Here is a 25,862-nt window from a genome sequence, read left to right as displayed (position 1 = left end):
GAAAAACAAGAACACATACAATAGCCAGAAATGTTCGAAATCATTAACAATCAGAGAGATGTAAATCAAGATAATGAGATACCTTTTCACCCCAGCAACAGAAGTAGTAGTAGTAGCAAAATTTAACAACACAGAAAACAACAAATATTTTAGAGGATACAGAGAGACTGTGTTCTCTCTTTCTTCCAATATTCAAAGCATTTTATTGCAGATCTGGGAGAAGAGACAATTCTTTCAAAACTGTCTCCAAGATTGGAATTCTTATGCACTAATGATGGGATTGTAAAATGGTACATTCACGATGGAAGGCAGTTTGGTATTTCTCAAAAAATTTGAACATAAAAAATTCTCCTATGACCTAGTGATTCCACTGCTAGGAATAGATCTCATGGAAATCAGAAAAGAAACATGAATTAGCTTATATATGTACACTTACATTCCTAACAGCGTTATTCACAGTAACATTAAACTGGAAACAGCCCAAATGCCATCAAGAAATTAATGGATCGAAAAACTGTGCTACGGTCACATAATAAGATACTGTGCAGCACTAAGGAACAATTTTGGAAAACATTGCATAACATGGAAGAAACTGGAGAGTGTTATACAGAAATAATGCAGTGTTGACTGAAAAAAATGCAATCTCATAAGAAATATACCATGGACTGCTAAGAGAACAAACAGGTTTGTCCTGGAGAGGGTGAAACCAGGCTGTTTCTTGGAGGCAAGGATTTTGAAACTTTGTCTGACATACTTTGAGCATTTTGCAAGGAGGGACAAGTCCTTGAAGAAGGACATCATGCTTGGGGAGGTTTGAGGGACAGGACAAGAGAGGAAGACCCTCAAAGAGATATTGACTCAGTGACTGGGGTAGGGGGGGAGGTAGGTGTGTCAGAAACAATAAGGTTGGCTCAGGATAGAGAAGGGGTCAGAGCTGTTGTACATAGGGTCACTATGAGTCAGAGGTAACTTGGCAGCCCATAAAAACAAACAACAACAACATAAAGAAAAATACTGCGTAAGACAACTATTGTGAGTATAATAGGATAATTGAGCAAGATGTGTATAAATGTTCAAAAGAGGGGGAGGAAAGGAAAAAACGAGGTGTATTAAGACAAAGGGAGGGAAATCACTAGGATAGCAGAGGTTAATAAATGGGGTATATATAAAGGAATAGAAAAGATTCCATGAGGATTTGAAGAGAAGGGTTGATAAGAGGCCTAGGTCACACAGCTGTTAATGACAATGTTCTTGGATAAAATCCTTGTTTTCTTGATGGTCAAATTTTCATATAGGTTTCACAGAGACCTCCCACCTTCTTGTGAGAGAATTCATTGGGTTTATATAAAAAGAATTCTAATCCTGGAAAGTTTAGCATGGAACATTTTTCCAGAATGTCAACTTAATTGATGCTGAGTTAGTTAAGTGAGCTCTTGTGGCCATGATCCATAGGGAATTATTCTACTAACCAAAGGTGGTGTTTCTCTGGGGACAATCTCTTACTGTGTGATGTATAGCCTTTGAAAATCTACTGGAGGATCAGCTCTGAGTTAGTTCCAGCTTGATGGCAATGAACAGTAGCATGAAGTTTAAAAAGGAAACTATTTTCTTAAAAAAATATTCTAGAAATGTTTGATTTGAGTCTGAAACAATTCTGAGGGTATAACAATGATTAAAATAATGGTACTAGCTAATATTTTTTGATGGCAGAATTCATTTCGTCTTCATAGCATCTCTATGAGGGGTGTATGTACTATTATTATCCTGCATGAATGATAGGAAAATGGAGTCTGTAGATACTAAGTAAGTCAGTGAGACTGGCTCAAGACAGGACAAGCTTCAGAGATGCTGTGCATAGGGTCGTTATGAGTTGCATGCCACTCCATTGCACATAACAGCAACTTGCCCAAGACATAATTTAAGTCTTAGAAACCCCTATAATTTATCCTAAGATTACATAACTCATAGTTGGAGATACTCAAGTCACTTGGCCTCATACAAATTCTATGTTCTCAGTTAGTTACTGTTGTTGTTGTTGATTGCCTTCAAGTCAAGAAAGACTCGTAGTGACCCTATGAACAAAAGGCCTCTACAATTATCGACATTTATCAAAGCTCATAGGGTTTCCAGAGGCATGTTGTTTAGGAAGTGGATGCCATACTGAGCCATATCTATTCCAAATAATTCTAGCTTTCCCAGAAATTAAGTGTTTTTCAGTGTCATTGTTTGTTTTAGTTGCTGTTGCTTATTTATTTTTAAATCAGCTTAGTTTTTCAATTGACTTTCCTACTAATACTTTCCAAAAGTCTGAGACAGAGCAAAAGAATTGCAGACTCTTATCCTAGGCATTCTGCAAAATAGAGGAAGGAACAGACTCTTTCAAAGTGAAACTTCTCATATCCAGGTCATTATGGAGAATGTTATTCCCAGTAGCGAGTTCACATCTCTCATGAACATGATTAGTTAAAGATATATGTTTGTGAAGAGAACATGCATGTAGAGAGGGAAGCTGTAGACATTTGAATAGTATTTCTTCTCTGCAATTTTCTGTATTCAATTGTCTATTTGTTCACTCTAGGCACTCCTTGTTCTTGAACAATGATGCTGACTGGCAGAGTTCAGCAGCTCATCTGGTTTCTCTCCAATTGTTTCTATTCTCCTTCCCAGCCACTTTTCTACTGATAAAAAGGATCTGCCTTAAATACTTCTTCCTCTTCAGTGTCACAGAATAAGGAATTTTCCCAAACTAGAAATGTACCAGTATAGTCTTTTGTTTTCAGGATTGCACAAAAAACCCTTATGCAATATGCAAGTTACACATCCTTGCTTGTAAAAAATGTAGAAGACATAGTTCACTTATCAATGAAGCTTAAATTATAGCCTTACATGTATTAAATCTCAACAATTTTTTTAAAAATCTCATGACTGGATCAAAAAGGAATATCCAAATAAGGGGAGAAAATATTGAATTTGTTGAAGGTTTCGTTTTACTTGGATCTATAATTAACAGATCTAAGTAAAAATTAACATTCAGGATTGAGAAAACGTGGAACATTCACCTAGTAGAAGGAGGAATGGCATCCACTTCCATAATAGCTTACCTCTGGAAACCCTATATACCTGGAGACAGGATGAAAGGCCCCAAGCGTCGAAGACTCTCCTTCATAGGATCGCTATGAGTTGCCTGTGACTCGATGGCACTTAACAACAGCAACACACAACACTCAGTAGCCACAATTTTGGAAATTACTACATAACTTGGGAGAGACTGGAGAGCATATTAGTGAACTAACCCAGTTTCATAAGGACAAATACTGCATAAGACTGTAACTAATGGTTAATTCCACAATGCGGGATTTATCATTCACTGTTTTATAAATTGCTTGTCTGTCAGATACTCCTCTAAATCTGCACATTCAGATTAAGACAGACTAGGAAGAAGGATTGGCCATCCACTTCTGAAATAGCAGGCCTCTGAAAAACCCATGTATAACAAAACAGAATAACAGAGAAGGCAACAAGGTAGTATGGAACTGCATGAGACTATTATTGTAAAAATAGAAGGATAACTAGTAAAACATGCATAAGGACCCAAAGATAGAAAGGATTGAAGTAGAGGGATGAGAATGGGCAAGAGGGAAATCAAAAGGTCACAGTTTGGTGGATGGAGGGAGGAGGGGTAAAGGAAATGAGAAAGATCAAGTGGGGATCTGGAAAAACAGGGTGATGTGGGCATAGTTCAATGGTGATTAATTTTATAAAATACCTGAAAAATTTACAACCAGGAGAACTTAAAATAGATGATGTGACCTTCTCAGAATCAAATCCCTGTGCGCATCCAAAAACTTCTCCAACTGGGAAAAAAGGGAAGCCACAGACTGTTATTTGGTAATAACATATCAGATCAAGGACTTATATCTAGAATTTATAAAATACTTGAGCACCACAACAAGATAAAGGTAAATAATCCAATAGAAAAATGGGCACAGGATATGAACAGACACTTCACCAAAGAAGACATTCAGATGACTAACAAGCACATGAAGAAATGTTCAAAACCCCTAGCTCTAAGAGAGATGCAAATCAAGACAACTATGAGATATCATCTCACCCCAGTAAGACTAGCAAAATTTAACAGAACAGCAAGCAACAAATGCTGGCGAGGTTGTGGAGAAACTAGAACCCTTATTCACTGTTGGTGAGAGTGTAAAATGATGCAACCACTGTGGAAAGCAGTGTGGAGCTTTCTCAAAAAGTTGCAAATAGAGATACCATTTGACCCAGCAATTCCACCACTGGGAATATACCCTAAAGAGGCCAAAACTGCCATCCAAGCAGATGTATGCACACCCATGTTTATCGAGGCTTTGTTCACAATAGCAAGGAGCTGGAAACAACCTAAGTATCCATCAACAAACGAATGGATAGAGAAGCTGTGGTATATCCACACAATGGAATATTATACTGCATTGAAAAACAAGGAACTCATGCAATATTATTCAAAATGGGTGACCCTGGAGGACATTATGCTGAGTGAAATATCTCAGTCACAAAAGGACAAAAACTACATAGTGCCACTGTTGTAGAATGAGGCTGACATCAGGGTGGGGGTAAGACTGAGAAAAACTGGATAAATTATGTTTACTGCATTGAAGCCGATGAGGGAGAGAATTGTTTAAAAGTAATATATTTTAGGGCATTATGATTATCATAAGAGTCTGGAATGAGGGTTTCAGGGTGGAGTATATTTGGGGTGGGGGGATTGTGTAACAATGAAGGAGTCTTTCTTTTGCTTTTCAAGGAAAGGAGTGAAGGGGGGGCGGAGAAAAATTCAACAATGAATTAATGGAATTCCAAAATCTCTGTAGACATTCATTGAAATTAATAAAAAAATAAAGTATTAAAAATACAATGAATGAGAATGATTGTATGAAACACAATGTGAATGAAGGATGGTGTGAAACACAATGTATGTGAATTTTATGTGCAAACTAACATAAAAAAATTTAAAAGATGGAAGCAAAAATAAAAAAAATACATTCAGAAAATCATCTTCTACGAACCTCTTTAAATAGCAAAAGAACAATGATGTAACTTCAAAGACAAAGATCTCTCCTTTGTGCCCATGCTGTGCCTTATTCTGTTTTCCACCTGAATATCATTGATATTTAATGCAAATAATTATTTTTGTGTTCCCATCCTTCCTCTGGATAAACTTCAAGAAGGTCTCATTATCAGGTAGTCAGAATCCGGCTTACCCTATGTATGTTGCATTTCTGAAGTTGTAATTTGTGTTAAGAGCAGATAAGCTATCTCTTTCTCCTTGGAACCACTGGTTGATTTAAACTACCAGTAAGGTGCACTTTTGATTAGCGTCACAAGTTTCTATGCACTACACCAACACCACAGTTAGGGGCTTCAGTTAGTATTCTTATACATAGTAGCTATGATGACTGTCAATCTATATTGAATTAATACTGAATTTTAATATGTAATCTACCTTATTTAACACAACTTTTGACAGGTAAGGAGGGTTCATATTGTTTTTGCTTTCTAGAGAGATCAACTCCAAGTGGTTAACTGATTTATTTGAATAGTCTGGAGTTACATCTAGTGATAATCTATTGCATCACACTGCTACTGAAAATGTGAATGTTGGTGACATGCATTCAGCTGTTTAGAGACTTCTGAGAACAAAAAAATACCTCAAATGTTTGTTTCTGTCACAAAATGCCTTACCCACATTTTCTTAACCTCTTCTCTGGGAAAATCTTAACTTTTTAGTTAGTATTAAAAGTATTCTTTATTTTCCTTATTTTACAAAGAGGAAACAGAGGTAAGATTAGATTACTTGTTCCAGGTCACACTCTTAGAGGAGTCAGGATTTCCCCAGATAGCCCAGAGTCCAACCTTTATCTACCACAGAATAGCTCCTTAATCATTGCTTCAGTACAGTCCAAGTGCCAGGTCCTGAGAAGAGAAACATCCAAGATAAGAATTGTTAGTATACTCATTTTACACATGGGGATAGCTCAAGTAGATCTTAAGAAAGGGCAACTCTCCCCTAACAGAAAGTTCAAGACATTTTTTGAATAATAGTTAGGGACAGATCTCAGTAGAACTTCCAGATTTTAGGAAGAAGAGCATGGGGCACTTCTAAATTTGTTCACTGAAATACTTATGGATGACAACACAAGATTCTTCTAGAGAGTCCCTAGAAGGCGTTCCTAATAGCCACAACAACGGATTCAAACAGCGAACAATCACAAAGGTGGTGTAGTAATTTGGACCAAATGTAATTTGGTTAAATATCATTCTATTGAAATCAATTCTACAACAGCACAATAACAAGTAGAAAAATTAGGTGTTGGAACCAGATAACCTGATTTACAGCTCCCTCTATTATTTTTAATTTTAGTGAAGGTTTACCAAGAGATTGACTTTCATTTATTCATGCAGATTTTTTTTTCCCTCCCTCTCTCTCAATGCGCTGGTGGTCTGTGTGTTGCTGACCCATGGTGAACAGTGTTGGCTAGAGTTTCCCGACTAAAACAAGCCTGGAAGCAGGAGCTGCATCCACTTCCGAAATGGCTTGCCTGAGGAAACTCTATGTACGAACAGTGCTCATGCTGTTCATTCATAGGGTCACTATGAGTCGTCTACTACTCGATGGCATCAAACAACAATAACAATGACGACGACCAAGAGAGAGCTACGTTGGCCTAGTGGAAAGGAAGCTATGCTACCAACCCGAAGGTGGGTGATTTTCCTCTGTGGCCCTCGGCCAGGTTCAAATTGTTTTCCTGTCAAACATTCGTCTAGGTGGTATAGCACTGGTCTGTGCGTTGCTGTACAGAGGTAACTCGTGGTTGCTGTGACACTGAACACTGTGACAGTGATGTGCCAGTCGTAGTAATGGGTACTCATGGTGGACAGTGTTTGCTGGAGCTTCCTGACTAAATCAAGCCTGGAAGCAGGAGCGGTATCCACTTCCAAAATGGCTTGCCTCCGGAAACTCTATGTATGAACAGAGCTCAGGCCTTTCATTCATAGGGTCGCTATGAGTCAACTACGACTCGAGGGCACCAAACAACAACAACAACAACCTTCTCTCAAAATCCTTTCTAATGGTTGTTCTGTTTCATGTTCTTGCTATATACATAATTGCTAATTGTCCATTTCTTTCATATTGCTCTTTTCACCCATTCCAGTGCAGTCTTTATTAGCTATTCATTCTTTTCCCACTTCCTCCTGCCCCATATCAATCCTATTATTACAACAAGTGGCCTTATGCAGTATTTGTCCTTTTATGACTGAGATATTTCACTCAGCATAATTTCTTCCAGACTCATCCATATTGTTTAGGGTTGTACAAGTTCGTTGTTTTTCAATGCTTCATAATATTCCATTACATGAATGTCTCATAGTTTCTCTACTCATTCAATTGTTTTTGGGTGGTTGGGCTGCTTTCATCTCTTTGTTATTGTGAGTAGTGTTCCAGTCAGCATAGGAGTGCATACTTCTGTTCATGTTACAGTTCTTCTTAGTCATTGATATGTTGTTGCTAGATGCTGTTGAGTCGAGTATGACTTATAGCGACCCTATGAGAAAAAGATCTGAACCCTGTTCTATTCTGTGCCATCCTCACACTTTCTGACACACAAGAACCCATCTGCATCAATCCACCTGGTTGAAGGTCTTCCTCTCCTTTGCTGACCCTCGACTCTTCCTAGCATCATGTCCAAAGTATATGAGGCAAAGCCTCATCATTCTTGCCTCTGAAATAGCGCTCCAGCTGCACCCTCTCTAAGACATATTTTTTTTTTCTTTTGGCCATCCATGGGATATTCAGTGCTTTTCTCCAACACCACAGCTGAAAGGCATCAATCAAAGAGCAGGGTTTAAAATTAAGAAGAGAGTGTGTCAGGGTTATATTATCTTTCCATACCTATTTAATCTGCAGGCTGAGTAAATTATTTGAGAAGTTAGATTCTTTGAAGAGGAATGTGGCATCAGGATTGGAGAGAGAATCATCCATCACCGGTGTATGCAGATAACACAACCTTGTTTGCTCAAAGTAAGGAGAATTTGAAGCACTTGTCACAGAAGATCAAGGAATGGCAGCCTTCAGTATGGATTGCAGATATATGTCAAGAAAGCAAAGATTCCTACCACTGGAGCAATAGGCAACATCATGATGGATAGAAAAGAGATTGAAACTGTCAACAACTTCATCTTGTTTGGATCCACAATTAACACCTTGGTACCAGCAGTCAGGAAATAAGGAGATGTACCAGTGAAATGCAGTTAAAGCCAAATTATTGAAGAGTAATGATGTCAGTTTGAGGACTAAGGTTCATCTGAGACATGGCATAGTCTTTCTGATCACTTGCTATGAATCTGAGACCTGGACAGTGAATAAGGATTATAGAAGTCATTGATTTACCATCTTTCTAAATTGTTGATGGCTTCTTTTACCTACGTCATAGTGACTCTCATTTTTACACAGTGGACTCTCCAAAGGAAGTAAAATCAGCAATGCCAAAAATAATAGCAGCTAATATTTACTGAGCAATTACTATGTGTCAGGAAGTATATTGAGTACTTAAAATACATAATCTTATTTTATCCTTATGTTGCTCATAAAGTAGATATTATTCTAAGAACTATGTATAGCCATTTTATTATCACATCTAAGATCTTTATGACTCTCATTGAAATTTTATTTCAGAAATAAAACAGGTTCAGGAAAATGTGAATAAGATAAGCACTTTAATAGGATGCATTGCACCAGGACATGCAATGAAGCTAAATATGATTAAGTCTGAGTACACAACTTCCTGCTTTGCAACTGTTCACTTGGTGAGAAATTAATAGACATTAACATAATGGCTTATAAAAAAACTAGAAGGATTATCTAATTCAATATAACATTAAAATGCATAACTATATTTTTTTAAATCCTTACATTCAGACCATCATGCCAGGTAAATTGACACAGTGACTGCTGCAGTGGGCTCTTGTGTGTCAGGAAGTGTGAGGATAGTGCAGGACAAAATAGTGTTCATATCTTTTGTTCTTAGGGAGGCTATGAGTCGTACTCGACTCAACGACACTTAACAGCAATAGCAGCAATGGAGTTCTGATGGCATAGTCTGTAGGAACTTATGCTATTAACCCAAGTGCTGCACCTCCCTGTTGGTTTGATTCTATCAATGCCTGTGGGAGAACTATGGGCAATCTCCTACCAGACAATTTACAACCTCAAAAAACTCATGGCAGGTCAACTGTGAAAATCTGTCCTGAGTTGTTTCTTTTTCTTTTAGAATAAAACCGGACAGTGGTACGTCTCTCATATTTTCTCCTAAAACTATCTGCAACAAGCATGGTTGCGTGTGGCTGTGAAAGGTAAGTACTCACAACATGTTTCATATTATAAAATATTCTTAGAATTAGTTTTACTGGGCTTCTTAGCAAGCTATCCTAATCATCTTCCTAGTGAACCACACTAGGGCTACAGAGTCAGCAATAGAAAACACTCCATCCCAGAACAAAATTTTAAAAGGGAAGTTTGCCTTTCTATAAGAGTAGAAGAGTTCTATTAAATACATGAAGTTTGCAACCCAGTAAAAACAAACAAACAAATCTCCAATATACCTCCTGATAGCAGCTTCTAATACTTTCTAACAAGTAGCCCTAGCCCTTTCTAAAAGTGCCTCTGGCACTGATTGATGACCTTTATCCAAATCAATTTTTACATTGCATTTACAAAATGGTATTTTTTTCTATTTTCCCATCCCATATGTTGTAGTCCATAGAGAGTTATATTGCTAATTCAAAGGTGTGTCTGGAAGTTTGAATACATCAGTAACTTTGAAGGAGAAAGGTGGGCAGTTTCATCCAATGCAGTTTGTAGTCTCTGAAAATCCATTGAAAGGTCAGTTACGAGTTGGTTCTGACTTGACGGCAATGAGTACAGAGAGATACATATTAATGACCGATAAACCCAGGTTATTTTCCTCCAGAAATATTGATAAAAGAAAATGTTCTCATGATCCCTGAGATGTGGTATACTTCCCTATGAGCATAAAGCTCTTTACTCAAGAAGTCACAGCAGGAGGGATGGGGAAAAAGTATATTGAGGACAGTGATAAAAATCCCTATTGACTTGGTTCATATGACAGTAGAAATCTGGGAAAAGCATCACTTCCAAGACCCTTAGTGACCATGGTCTCAATGGCTTAAGGAGCATCTTCTGGGTGTGAACACTAACAGGTAAATATTTATATATGGAGACTAGAGTTTATTTGCATCAGCACTTTTTCACTTTTTTCCATTCCAATTCTAGCTGAATCTCTAACATTATGAACTGAAAGTTGTGGTTGTGTGTGCCATTGACTACAACTCCTAGTAACCCCATGAAACAATAGTTCTTGAATTATGGGTCAACCTCATCATTCCGACACCCTTGACTTCATTCCTATAGCCACTGTATCAATCCATCTCTTCGAGGATCTTTCTCTTTTACAATGACCCTTCATCTTTCTAAGCATGATGTCCTTCTCCAAACATTGACCTCCTCTGATGGCTTGCCTAAAGTGTATGAGATAGAGTTTCACTATCCTTGGCTCCAAGGAGCACCATCCTGATTTTGCTTTCTTCAGCATAGGCTTATTTGTTCTCTTGGCAGTCCATGGCATGTTCAATACTATTCTCCAGCCCTACAACTCAAAGACATAAATCTTCTTTTGTCATCTTTAGCCATTGTCCAGCTCTCAGATGCATAGCAAGCAATTGGGAAGACCATGGCCTGGCTCAGATTCACCTTAGTCTCTAAACTGATATTGTTTCTCTTTAGCACTCTGGAAAAGTCCTTGACAGTAGATTTCCCAGTGCAGCCCATCTTTCTATTTCTTGACTGCTGGTGCCAAAAGTATTGATTATGGAACTTCAGTCTTTTCTCCATCTATTATGATGCTGGCTATTCTCCTAATAGTGAGGATTTTTCTTTTCTTGATGTTGAGATGCAACCCATCTTGAAAGCGGCAGTTAGTCTTTGATCTTCTGAAACAAATCCTTCAAGTCCTCATCGGTTTGGGCAAGCAAGATTGTGTCATCTGCATGAGAATGAGAATCCCAGAACACTTGATTGTGGTTATGTGAAAGCTATACCTAGACCAAGAATCTGTTTAGAGCAAAGAAACACTGCATAGTTCTAAATCAAGCAAGGACTGTGTTAGGGATGTATTTTTTCTCCATAACTTTTCAACCTATATGCTGAGCAGATATTTCGACAAGCAAGACTATACAAATAATCATGGGCATCACGATTGGAGTCCTGTTTCCTAGCCTGCCTTAATCTGGAAACTCTGCTGAAATCTGTTCACAATGGGTGATGCTGCTGGTATTTAAAATATCTGGCATAGATTCCAGTATTCCAGCTACTCAAGCCACAAGAATCATAGTATGAGAAACTAAAAGACAGGTTTTTGCATAATTAATGATTGTTGTTAGGTGCTCTGAAGTTGACTATGACCCACAGTGACCCTGTGAAGAACAGAAGGAAATCTTACCCTATCCTGCCCCATCCCTATAATCGCCACCCTCGTCAAACCCGTTACTGCTTTCACTGTGTTAATCCATCTTCGTCTTCATTAGGGTCTTACTCTTTTCCCCTGACACTTTCCTTTTCCCAGCATGACGTCATTTTTCAAGGACTGTCCTCTTGACAACATCGCAATCGTTGCCTCTAAGTGGTGTCCTGTTTGCACTTGATCCAAGACATATTTCTTGATTCTTTTAATAGTCCATACTATATTAAATTCTCTTTGACGGTAACACAATTCAAAGACATCTTCTTCAGTCTTTTTACTCATTGTGTAACTTTCACATGCATGTAAAGCAATTAAAAATACCATAGCTTGGCCAAGCACACCTTAGTTTGTAAATTGACATCCTTTGTCTTCAGCACTTAAAGAGGCGCTTGAGAGCAGATTTGCCCTCTCTCTCTTTCTTTCTCACTTTTTCTCGTGCTATAGATCTTGAACCAACTCATAGCTGACCATCCTGTGAGTTATCAGAGGCTTTACGTCATACTATGAGACATTGCTCATCTTTTTCTCACAGATCAGCTGGTAGATTCTAAGCAAAATGAAATCCTTGACAGCTTCAAGTCCTTCTCCATCATCTCGATGTTGCCTAATGGTTCAGTGGTGAGAGTTTCAGTTTTATTGATGTTGAAATGTGACTCATATTGAAGACTTTCGTCTTTATCTTCTGCAGTTGCTGTTATTGTGTACTGTAGAGTCGGAACCAATCCATAGCTAACCTGCCAGTGAGTTTTCAGAATCAGTTAATTGCACGGGAAGAGATTGCCCATTCTTCACCCTCAGAGCAGCTGGTGGGCTCAAAATACTTGCCTTCAGGATAACAGCACAGTTTCATGTCACTAAGCCACCAGAGCTCCCTGAAATTTGATCTTCTGCAGTCAGTGTTTTAAATCTTCACCACCTTCTGTAAGCAAGATCATCTGCATGGCACAGGCAGTAAAATTTTCCTTCAATTTTGATGCCATATTCTTCTTTATGTAGTTCAGCTTCTTAAATTACTTGTTTATTGCACATATTAAATCGGTATAAAGAAATGATAAAAACCTGATACACATTTTTTCTTAGTTTAACCATACTTTAATGCCCTTGTTTTGTTCAACTACTTCTTGGTCTATGTACAGATTTAGCGTGAGCAAAATTCTGGAATTCCTATTCTTCTCGATGTTATCCACAGTGATTCACACAGGGATGAACACCTTTGTGCTGTCAATGCAAAGGTATAAGGTTGAAATTCACCAACTAATCCATAGGAGAGAGATAAGTAATATCTTTGTGATTAACTGCTTGTGAAAACCTGCAGGGGGGTCAGCTATGAGTAGGTTCCAACTTGATAATACACAACAACCACCACAACAACACATCTTTCTGGTATTTAATGCTGTTAGCCAGGATCCATTTGACTAATGGCATCCCTTATTACACAGCCTCTGTAGAATCTATCTTGAATTTCTGGCAGTTCCCTCATGACGTAGTAACCCTGGATTTTTCAATAACCTTTAGCAGGATTTTACTCACATGTGATATTATTGATATTATATGACAATTCCTATATTCTGTTTGTTTACCTTAATTTGGAATGGGGAAAAATGTGGATTAAACCCCCCCCACACCCCGAGTCAAAAAAGACTTGTCATGTGCCATTGAATCACTTGTGACAAAAAAACTTAGTAAACCCTAAAACAACAGCAATAAAGGAAATGATGCAAAAACCTTGAACTAAATATTTACACTGTGCAGAATATAGATGGAACAAAGACATCAGCTAACAACAACAAAAATAAGCACAGCAAAATGACAGCAGTAAAACCATAATTATGGATAATTGCCCTGGATGTAAATGGATTAAATGTACCAGTCAAATGTAAAAGAGTAGTAGAATGAATTGGGGGGTGACTCATCAGTATGCTGTCTATAAGAGACGTATCTCAGACACAAGAACAAAGATTGACAATAAAACAATAAAAAAGGATGGAATAACACATATTAAGCAAATGGTAATTAAAAAAGAAGTGGCAATATTGATTTCTGATAAAATATAGATCAAGGCAAAAATCAGCATAAGATACAAAGAAGGGCATTACATATTGATTAAAATATCAATTGAACTAATTTAAATGACTCTTTTTCTTCCCTTTTTAAAAATTTATTATTAATTTTAATGAAAATTTACAGAGACTTTGGATATCCATTCATTCATTGTTGCACTTTTGCCCCCTCCCAACCCTTCCCCCTAGTACACTACCATCTTGGAAAAGTAAAATTCTTTCATTGCTTTACAAACCCTCCCCCAGGACCACTCCACCATGCAGCCTTCACTCTAGACTCCTATCATAACAAAGATACCTAGTCACATATCCCTTTTGAACAGTTTTCTCCCTCATCTGTTTCATTGCAGTATGCATTATTGAACCCATTTTTCTCAGTCTCTCCCCAACCCAGATATCAGTGCTGCTTTACAACAGTGGCACAATGCAGTATTTGACCTTTTGTGACTGAGATATTTCACTCAGCATAATGTCCTCCAGGGTCACCCATTTTGAATAATATTGCATGAGTTCCTGTTTTTCAATGTAGCATAGTATTTCGTTGTGTGAATACACCACACCTTCTCTATCCATTTATTTGTTGATGGGCACTAAGATTGTTTCCAACTCCTTGCTATTGTGAACAAAGCCATCATAAAAATGGGTGTGCATATATCTGCTTGGATGTCAGTTATGGTCTCTTTGGGGTATATTCCCAGTAGTGGAACTCCTGGGTCGAATGTTATCTCTATTTGCAACTTTTTGAGAAAGTGCCATACTGCCTTCCACAGTGGTTGCACCATTTTACACTTCCACCAACAGTGAATAAGGGTTCCAGTTTCTCCACAACCTCGCCAGCATTTGTTGCTTACTGTTCTGTTAAATTTTTCTATTCTGACTGGGGTAAGATGATATCTCATAGTTGTCTTGATTTGCATCTCTCTTAGAGCTAGGGATTTTGAACATTTCTTCATGTGCTTGTAAGCCATCTGCATGTTTTCTTTGGTGAAGTGTTCATATCCTGTGCCCATTTTTCTATTGGATTATTTACCTTTATCTTGTTGTGGTGCTCAAGTATTTTATAAATTCTAGGTATAAGTCCTTTATCTGACATGTCATTACCAAATACTTTTCCCCAGTCTTTGGCTTCCCTTTTTACCCTGTTGAAGAAGTTTTTGGATGTGCATAGGGATTTGAGTCTTAGAAGATCCCATTCATCTATTTTCTCTTCTGGTTGGAAGTTTTTCAGGATTAATGACTCTTAAAACAAACAAACCAATGTTCCTTGAAATCTTTTCAAATTGTAATATTGGGGGAAAATCTGTAAAAAATAAAACCACCTAACATTTTTTTAACAGAGAACTGTGAGAGGTTCAAGCAGGGTTTAGAAGAGGCCATAGTACCAGGGATATCTTTGCTGATGTCAGATGGGTCCTAGCTGAGAGTAGAGAATATCAGAAGAATGCCTATGTGTGCTTTATTAACTATGCAAAGGCATTTGACTGTGTAGATCATAATAAATTATGTTTAACATTGAGAAGAAAGAATATCCCAGAAAACTTACTGTGCTCATACAAAGTCTATATCTACATCAAGAAACTGTTGTCTGGATAGACAAAAAAAAAAAAAAATACTGCATGGTTTAAATTCAGGAAAGGTGTACATCTGGGTTGTATCCTCTCTCCATATCTATTCAATCTGTACATTGAACAAAAATTTGAGAAGCTGAACTCTATGAAGAACAATGTGGCATCAAGATTAGAGAAAGACTCATCAACAACACGTATTATATCGATGACCCAACTTGCTTATTGAAAGTAAGGAGAACTTGAAATGCTTGCTGCGGAAGATCAAAGAATGCAGCTTTCAATCTGGATAGCTTCTAAAGGTCAAGAAGACAAAAATCCTCACCATAGCACTGAAAAGCATCAAGACAGAAAAAAGAGTGAAATAATCAATGATTTGATCTTACTTGGTACCAGGAGTCAGGAGATGAGGAGATGTGCTGGGAAAGCTCGCTATAAGGGACCTCTCCAAAATACTGAGGAACAATATTAGTTTGAAGACTAAGGTCTACCTGATTCATACCAGGATCTTTTCAATCACTTTCTAATACACTGGTTTTTTTTAAAAATTTTTATTGTATTATTTTTACGTGTACCGTCAAATAAGATCTGACTGGTACAGGAGATTGCCCCCTCCTTTTCCAGCAGAGCATCTGGTGAACTTGAACCACGTACCTCTGGGACTGCAGCACAGTGTCTTGTTCAATCACTTTCTATGCCTCTGAGAGCTGGAAAATGAGCAAGGATAACAGAAGAGTTTAATGTCTTTGAATTGTGGTGTTGGAGAAGAGCACGGCATATCTCATGGACTGTCAAAAGAACAAACAGACATGTCTTAGAGAAAGTGTATCCAGAACACTCCTTAAAAGCTTGAATGGTGAAGCTTTGTCTCATATATTTTGGACAAGTAGCTAGGAAAGGGTATTCCTTGGAGAGGGACATCATACGTGGAAAGGTTAAGCATCAGTGAAAGGGGGGAAGGCCCTCAATTAGATGGATTGATAGAATCAGAGATGATGAAGATAGGACAGGGTTCATATCTGCTGTTCAAAGGGACACTGTGAGTTGTTCTCTACATGATGGGACCAAGCAACAAGATTTTTTTTTTTAAGTCCAACTTACAAGTTTAAAACTCAATGTTAATTTACCTTGTGAACATGCCAATGCATTCTGATTGCAGCTATCATTATTACTCAATTATATAGATTCTCCTATTGAAAGTTTTATCTGCATACATTACAAGTAAGCACTGTATTCTTGACATTAAGATGTAATGCTTATTGAAGGATGCAGTGTTTACCCTTCTGCAACAAATGCTTCAAGTCTTCCTCATTTTCAGCAAACAAATTTGCATACCAAAGGTAATTGATGAGTCTTGCTCCAATCCTGATGCCGCATTCTTCTTCATAGAGTCCATAGAGACCATAGGGAAATGGGTTCTCTATGATTTTTTCATTGGTCTGCAGTGGCTGAGTGGTAAGGAATTGTGCAGTCAGGTTAAAGACACAGAGTTCAAACCTAAGAGCTGTTCATGGGAGAAAGATGGTCAATTCCCTCCTGTGTCATTTATTGCCTCTGGAAATGAGTCAGCTCCAGTTTAATGTACACAAGGAGAACAACAACAACATATGCCAAATATTGTACCAACACAAAAACAACGCTGCGATTGCAAAGACATGTATGTGGTTTGGATCCAGCAACTGCTCTGCAGAAGAAGGACGGACAATCTCCTCCCATGTGATTTACTGCCTCTGAAAACCTGCTGGAGGGTCGAGCTAGATATGTGTTGATCCTGAGTCAATGGTACAAAACATGTTTTAGTAGGTGGTGGTGTTTTGTTTGTTGTTGTTTTTATTGTGGTTGTTTTTGTTCTGTTTTGTTTTGCTTTTTCTGGAACTAGAGCTTTGGGACTTTTTCATTTGTCCAAAAATCACTGAAACAAAATTTGGGGTAAAACATTCTGCTTTCCTTTACTTTCCAATGCAGAAAATTCTTTGTATGGAAAATTATTTTGTACATAGGATGGAACTTAACATAGATTCAAAAGGTACAGATAAGGGTTAGCTCTATAACTCATCCCTTTTAAAAAGTTTCAACAACTTTTAAACTTTTTAAAAAATTTAAAACTTATAAAATGTTTATACAAATATCCAGTCAAAACCAATAGGGCATCTCCTTGAAATGTTATCTGGAGGCACTTAGAAGTTGACCAGAGTTTTCTACTGTCATGGATTGTCCTCAGAAGGCTCTGTCACAATCCCATAACAGAGAGGCAAAATCAGAGTCATTTCTTTTGAATGGAAGAGGGGAAGAGGGACAGAAGAACTATTTAAAATTTTGTCTTCCTTTCTTGTGGTTTGTGGTCTCTTCCTCCTCGGAAGCTAGCTCACCCTCCAACAAAGCCAGCTCAGCCTCTGAATCCATCTTGGCCTCCTCTGCCATGGCCTCCTCAGCTACCAACGCTTCCCTGCCCTCCACTTCTCCACCTTTGCCCTTAGGTTTGGCCCAGTCGTAGGTCACTTTGTTTCTGTCAATTTCATTATCTTTTACGGTCTTCTTGGCAGCTTTAGCATCCTCCTCACTGTTGAAGTCTAAAAAACCAAACCTTTTGCTTGAAGTAGGGTTGTTTTTGTTGGGGACACCAATTGTGGAGTTAATTATTTAAAATGGTTTTCCTAGCCATTGAATTTGACTTTTCCATGTGGATGTATGTGAACATAAGAATAGGGTGTATTAGCCTACCTACTAGCTGGCTGGCTAGATTCACCAAACCACAAGGGGATTGGCTAGTCTCACCAATCCATAAGGGAAATGAGTAGGGTCACCTTTAAACTGAGCAGATTCAGCAGCAGGAAAAAAACTGAAGCTCACTGCCAGCACAAAAGAGCAAGGAAGATGGTATAACTCATCCTTCAGGATGAAAGCAATAACATGGAAGCCACAGAGGAGAACCAGAGACCTGACATGAAATGGGACATAACTTGGGACTGCTGCCCCAATGGACAGAATCAGGGCTATGCCAAGAGTCTTTGCCCAAGTTTGTTAGAGAGCTTGGGCTGGATGTGGAGCCAATATTGGCAGGATTAAGAACTTTTGTCACACTGGCCTAAAGCCAAGAGGTTCAAGGCTGAGGTTCCTATGAGGACATTTCAGAAGCTGTCCTGACTGTATTCTGCTTCTAACTTTTGCTTTCATAACCTTTGACTTCTCCAACATTCTTGTGTGTGATCTGTGACCTATTGCATCAGATTTTAGACACAGTAAAACAATAAAATTGGTGTTGAGATGAGTAGAAAGAGGTACAGGGTCATAGGAGACACGTTTAACCTAATGGAAATTGGTTTTGTGTTGTTGATGCTGTTGACAGGAACAGTTCTCCTTTGTGAATTGGGTAAAGGTCAGATGGCCATCTCCACATGGCCCTTTCCCTTTTTATACCATCATTTTCTTTGAGGGCACCTTGGTTTCCTTCTTGCCTTTTTTCTGAAAAATAACAACCTCTTCATCACTACTTTTTTCTTCCTTATCATCAGCTGACATGTCTTCACCCTTACTATCTTCTTCTATCTCCTGGAAGGGAGGAGCCATCTTTTTGGGATCACCTTGATTTTTACCAGCCTCCATGAGCTTCGTCACGATGGAAGGCAGTTTTCCTTATATATTGTTGTTGTGTACCATAAAGTCAGAACCCATCCATATTTAACCCTAAAGTGACTTTTTTGAGGTGATTAGTTGCAGGGGAGAAGATTGCCCATCTTTCTCCTCAGGAGCAATTGATGGTTTTGAACTGTGTACTTTGGGGATTGCAGTGCAGCTTCTTTGCCACCAGGCCACCAGGGCTCCATCTCTAGTTAGGCTTAGTCTTAGGTATGCCATCTTGTGGTTGGCTATTGCAAATGATATTACTTATTTCTTTTCCAGCTTTTCATTGTTGCTGTAGAGAAATTAAACTGATTTTTATGTCTTGATCTTGTGATGACACTCTGCTTAACTTATATTGTAGGTGTAACAGGTTTTTTTGTTGAGTCTTTAGTGTTTCAATGTTTAGTATCATATTGTTGCTGTGTGACATTGAGTCAGAATTGACCCGATCTTCCCTTCCAGCAGGTTTTCAGAGAGAGTAAATCACAAGGGAGGAGATTGTCCATGCTTCTCCCAAGGAGCAGCTGGTGAATTTGAACCATGTGCGTTTGAACCAGTGCACATCCTTTCCACCAGGCTAACACAACACTTGCATATAGAGATAATTTTGTCTCCTCTTTGCCTTTTATTTCCTTCTCCTGCCTAATTGCTCTAGGAAGGACGTAAAATACAACATTAAATAGAAGCAGTGATAGTGGGCAATCTTGCATTGCTCCAATTTGTAAGTAGAATGTCTCCATTATGAATCATGTTGGCTTTTGGTTTTGTGTTGTTGTTGTTACATGCCACCCAGTTGCCTATAACTTATAGCAACCCTATGTACAATAGCTCTGAAGCCTGTCCTGTGCTGAGCCAGTCTCACTGACTCCAACACACCTACAAACATTGCCTTAGTCACTGTATCATCCATCTCACCTAACATCTTCCTTTCCTGCGCTGTCCCTCCACCATTAAAAGTATGATGGCCTTCTCCAAGGATCAGTGCCTCCTGGCCACATGCCCAAAGTATGTAAGATAGAACTTCAAAATCCTAGCCTCCAAGGAGAAACTTGGTTTCACTCTCTCTGAGATAGACCTAGTTGTTTTCTTGGCAGCCCATGGTATGTTCAAGACTCTTCTCCAGCATCACAACACAAAGGCATCAATTCTTCTATCACTCTTAGTCATTATTCAGCTCTCTGATGCATAGCAAGTATTTGCAAAGACTATGGACTGGATCAGGTGCACCCTAGTCTCTAGACTGACATTGTGGTTTTCTGTATGTACTTTTAATTCTATTGAGGAATTGCCTCACTATTCCTATTTTGATGAGTGTTTTAATCAGGAAAGCCTGTTGGATTTTGTTGAAGGCCTTTTCTACATCAATGTATATGATCATGTAGTTCTTGTCCTTTTCTTAATTGATGTGATGAATTATAATTATTGTTTTTCATATCATATCCTTGCACACTTATTATGAGCCCAATTTGATCATGGTGAATTATCTTTTTATGCACTATTGTGTTTTATTGTAGAGGATTTTGTTAAGGATATTTGTGTCTATGTTTATAAGAGATATTGATCTATAGTTTTCTTTTTTGGTTATGTCCTTGGTTTTGGTATCTGGTTTATGCTTGTTTTTATATTTTTAATATATTTTTATATTTGGAATAATTGTTTTTCTGTATTTTAAAATAGTTTACATAAGATTTGTCTCTGAATATTTGGTACATTTCACTGGTAAAGCCAATTGGGACTTCTTGTTGTGGTTGGGAGTGTTGGGTTTTGTTTTTTTTTTTATGACTTGTTCAAGTTCTTCTTTTGTGATTGATCTCTTAAAATTTTGTACTTCTGTCAGTGTCAATTTGGACGAGGTATGGGCTTATAGGAATTTGTCCATCTCCTCTACGTTTTCAATTTTGTTGGAGTTAGTGTTGTTACGTGTCATCAAGTCAAATATGACTCATAACAACACTATGGACAACAGCTCTGAACATTGCCCTACCCTGAATCAACCTGTTTCTGACACACTTGACCCCATTGCCAGTTACTGTGTCAATCTATTTTATACAGGATTTTCTTCACTTGCACTGACAAGATTCTACCCTTCAAATCATGATGTCCTTCTCCAAGGACTGGCTCTTCCTAACACCATGCCCAAATTATGTGTGATGGAGTGCCAAAATCCTTGCTTCCAAGGAGCAACCTGGTTTTACGCTCTCCAGGACAGACTTATTTGTTCTCCTGGAGGTCGATGATATGTTCAATACCCTTCACCAGTACTGTAACTCAAAGGCATTGGTTCTTCTTATGTCATCCTTAATCATTGTCTGGCTTTCAGATGCATAGCAAGCAATTGAGAATACTATGGTTTGGTTCAGTCATGATCCAAGCTATCCTTGTTGAAGTTATAGCTTTTCATAACATTCAGTTATTATAATTTTAATCTCAGCTGAATCAGTTGTGATGTTACCTCTTTCATTTATTATTCATATTATTTGCATCTCTTTCTTTCTTTCTTTCTTTCTTTCTTTCTTTCTTTCTTTCTTTCTTTCTTTCTTTCTTTCTTTCTTTCTTTCTTTCTTTCTTTCTCAATGGTTTGTCTATTTTATAAACCCTTTCAAAGAACCAGATCCTAGTCTTTTGATTGGTTGAATTGCTTTTCTGTTTTCTGTTCAAGGCTAGAATCGCTACCTACTCTCTCTCAGTTTCATAGAGGAGGGTTGAAGTCTCCCAGAAAATGAGAAGGAAATTATTATACTTGCACCAATTCAATAACATTTCCAGTAGAAGCCAAAAGATAGTTACACCAAGAAGTACTCCCTCCCCAGCCAGTCGCACAAGTCTCTAAGCGAGACTGAACCAGGACCAAATTTCACAATACTGGGAGTCAATAAAAGTAGTGTGCTTATGGGGGTTTGGGCTTCACTTTTCCTCTCCATTTCTGCAAACAGCATGCTGTAAGGATTGGGTTCACCCCTGTCTTTCCAAGGGTCCTTTCCCCCTTTTCCATTTTATTTTTTCCCTTTCACCCATGCCTCTGTCTTATTACCTTAACAAACCTTTTCACTTATTGTACCAAATTACCACTGTGTGTGTGTCGTTTTACTTAACTACAGTCACCTCAACTCACTCCCTCATGGGAAATAATAGCAAGTAGTGATGAGAGAAAGAACACTGGTTGTAGCACATTTCATTTTTCTATTCCATTTTTTCCAGCTTTTAGCTTTATTTGTGATTTCCTTTATTCTTCTACAGCCTGTCAGATTAGCATGTTGTTCTTTTTCTATTTGTTGGAGATGTCGGGTTAAGTAACTTATTTTACTCTTGTGTGTGTGTGTTTATTGCTATGAACTGACATTTAGAAATTGCTTTCACTGTATTCCAGAGGTTTCTACAGGTTGCATTTTCATTCTTATTTGTTTCACGGAACTTTTTAATTTCATATTTTATTCCTTCTTTTAGGTCTTTGACCTCATAGTGATCCAGAAGTTCAAAGTCTCAGTGCAGGGCAGGCATACCTTGGGAGATGGGGTGGCCCTTAGGTTTTCTGTATTGGTCTGAATCAAGCAGGGTAGACCTCAACCAATAACTTTTATGTACATAGTCTACAGTATGTTTTGGTGCTAATCTATACCTTTTTGGAGAAAGAACTAATAATTGAAGGAAAAACAGAGGAAAAATTTAAAAAAAGTCTTCCAAATCCTTTATGTGAACAATTAAAACTATATTTATCACATTATTTGAAGATTAAAATTAGTAATACACACTTCTAAAACAAAATATAGCTCCTTTACTTTTCACCTGTGTATCCAGGTCACAATTTATTATTTATTTGTTGTTTTCTTTTGTTGTGGTTACTAAACACTAAGGTTTAGAGACTATATTCCAATAACTTTGAATTCTGATTTTTCTCCCACTGGGAGTTTTATTGCTATTGGTTTAGTGACTTGCCTGCAATGATTGCTTGAAGTCTATTTCCCTTACTAACTCCACTGAAGTGTGTACTATTAATATCTCTGCTAAGTTTTGTTTAATTTTTTTTAAATATACAAGTGTCATTTCCAAGAATGTCTCCTGGATCAGCACAGAGTAAAGTGGTCAGCCAACTATTGAGCAGGTGCTGTGTTCCAATCTCCTGAATCAAGAAATATTTCGCTCTGACTTGAAGCTCTATGTAGGAAAAAGATGGGCAATCTCCTCCTGTATGATTGATAGCCTTGGAACCACAGTGGAGTGCCAGTTATGAGTTGATCCTTACTCAACCACAATGAGTTTGAGTTTTATGACTATACATGATTTGAAGACTATTTAAAAAATCCAGGAGGTTTAAAGTCTACCCTAGACTTAACTCTTTGTACACACTTTGCCTCAGACCAGCAAGAACCATTAGATATAGTTAGATTTCTCCAGCAGCTATTTTGAGGATAGAAATGCAAAAAGCTTGAGCCCTAAAGAACGTGAGGCTTAGCAAAATCTGCTGTGGCTGTCTCATTTCTTAGGTCTCCATTAAATTTCTTACTTATTTGTCCCAAACAGTATTACAAATTCAAGCTAACTACAATATTGACTTTCCATGTTTATTTACTACCAAGAGTATTACAATTTCATCAATGCCCCTGGGCATGTGCTTTTCTACTTTCTTCTCTAAACCAAGTCAGTACCCTTAGACACTGAAATGTTTGCCCTCAAAACCTACCTCATCTTGGCAAAAACTTCTTTCTGTGAAGTAGGGTCTAGTTAGGAATTGTTGTTGTATGTAATCAACTTGAAACTAACTCCTAGCTGACCCTCTAAGCTGGTTTTCAGAGGCAGTAAATCGCATCAAAGTTGATTTCTCATCCTTCTCCTTCAGAGCAGCAGTATATTTTAATCACTGTCTTTGGGATTGCAGCACAGCTTCTTACCAATATTTAGGGGAGAAGAGGCAAACTGAAAGAAGCTCCAGGCTGACACTCTATAGACTTCAACTGTTGTTGCTGTTATACGCTGTCGAGTTACCTGTGACTCAGGGCAACCCCATGTACAACAGCACTAAACCCTATTCTATCCTGTGCCAATCTTATTGTCTCTGAACTGCCCCCATTACCCTAGTCACTGAATCAATCCTTCTCATTGAGGGTCTTCCTCTCCTGTGCTGTCCCAAGCATGATGTCCCTCTCCAAGGACTAATCCCTTCTTGCAACATGTCCAAAGTAAGTCAGACAAAGCTTCAGAATCTTTGCCTCCAAAGAATAGCATTGTTTAACCTTCTCCAGGACAAACCTGTTCATTTTCTTAGCAGTCCATGGTATATTCAATACTCTTTTCCAACATCACAGCTGAAAGACATCAATTATCCTTCTATCATCCCTAGTCATTTTCCAGCTTTCTGACACATAGCAAAGTATTGCAAAGACTATGGCCTGTATCAGGCACGCCTTAATCTCCAGACTGACACTGTTGCTCTTCAGTACTTTGGAGAGGTCTCTGAGAGCAGACCCAGTGCAATACATCTTTTAATTTCCTAGCTGCTGGTGCCAAGAATATTGTTTGTGGAGCCAAGCAAACTAAAGCTGTGAACAATCTCAATCTCTTCACCATCTATCATGATGCTGCAAATCGGCTAAAAGTGACAATCTTTGTTTTCTTGATATTGAGCTTCAACCCATATTGAAGGTTGAAGTCCTTGACTTTCTGCAGCAAGCACTTTAGGTCCTTCTCAGGTTTAGCAAGCAGGGTTGTGTCATCTGCATAATGCAGTTTGTTGATGAGTCTTCCTCCAATACTGATGCCACATTTCTCCTCATAGAGCTTAGCCTCCCAGATAATATGTACTGCATATAGATTGAAAAGATATGGAGATAGGACACATTCCTGGCATACACCTGTCCCCATTTTGAACCATGCAGTGTTTCTTTACTCTGTCTGACTACTGCCTCTTGGTCCAAGTGTAGATTTTGCTTTAGCACGGTCAAGTGTTCTGGGATTCCCAATTTTCTCAGAGTCAGCCAGTTTGTTGTAGTCCACACAGTAAAATGCCTTTGCATATTCAATGAAACACAGATAGATGTTCCTCTGGTGTTCCCTGCTTTCAGCCAAGATCTATCTAATATTAGCTACAATATTCCCAGTACCATGACCCTTTCTAAACCCAGCCTGCACTTCTCAGCCTGCAGTTCTCTGTTGGTGAGCTGTTCCAGTCATTCTTGGATAATCTTCAGCAGAATCTTGCTTACACATGATATCAATGATACTGTTTGATAATTTCCACACTATCATATCACCTTTCTTTGGAATAGGAACAAATATAGATCTCTTCCAGTCAGTTGGCCAAGTGGTCGTCCTCCAGATTTCTTGGCACAACTTGGTGAGCACATCTAAGGCAGCATCTGTTAGTTGAAACATGTCAGTTGGTTTACCATTAATTCCTGGGGCCTTAATTTTTTGCCAATTCTTTCAAAGCAACTTGAATTTCCTCCTTCATCACCAGAGGCTCTTGCTCATATGTTGTTTCATGAAATTCTTCTGTGTCCATCGATTCCTTTTGGTACAGTGACTCTGAATACTCTTTCCATCTTCTATTAATACTTCCTGGATCATTCAAATATCCTGCTCAAAACATCCTTAAATATTGCAATTCAAGGCTTGAATCTGTTCTTCAGTTCCTTGAGTTTTAGAAATGCTAAGCTCTCAGAAGAGCTGTGGGTCAGCATTAACATTACTGGTAAGTATATTCATTTTCTCCTGGACACAAGAGCCTACTATTTGGTTCTAAAAGCCTTCTGAGGTCTCAACTCTTCTCACTATTTCTTAGTTGTTGGAATTGACAGAAAAATTCATAAGCAGTTCCTTACTTCACCTCTGCCTTGCGTGAGGATTTCCCAGCTGTTAAACAACGCTGTGGTAGATGGAATTTGCTCCAGGACTTAAGAACAATAAATGACGTAGTGGAGCCTCTACATCTTATGGTTCCTAACCTTTATACTATAATAGACAAAGTGCTAGTCAATAGGCCTTTTATTGTAAGAACTACCTTCCCTCTGTAACTTGATTTGTGCCAC

General features: G+C 38.2%; 1 pseudogene; it reads left to right on the top strand.

Annotated features, from left to right (window-relative positions):
* Nucleotides 1–18,129: 18,129 nt before the first annotated feature.
* The window catches only part of LOC102845763, a 30,991-nt pseudogene continuing 23,258 nt past the window's right edge, over nucleotides 18,130–25,862 (top strand).

Source organism: Elephantulus edwardii, unplaced genomic scaffold (genome assembly GCF_000299155.1).
Source record: "Elephantulus edwardii isolate Elephantulus edwardi_28Jun2011 unplaced genomic scaffold, EleEdw1.0 scaffold00012, whole genome shotgun sequence".
NCBI classification, from domain to species: Eukaryota; Metazoa; Chordata; class Mammalia; order Macroscelidea; family Macroscelididae; genus Elephantulus; species Elephantulus edwardii.
The sequence above is the reverse complement of the archived record's forward strand: the minus strand, read 5'-3'. Positions and strand labels throughout refer to the sequence as shown.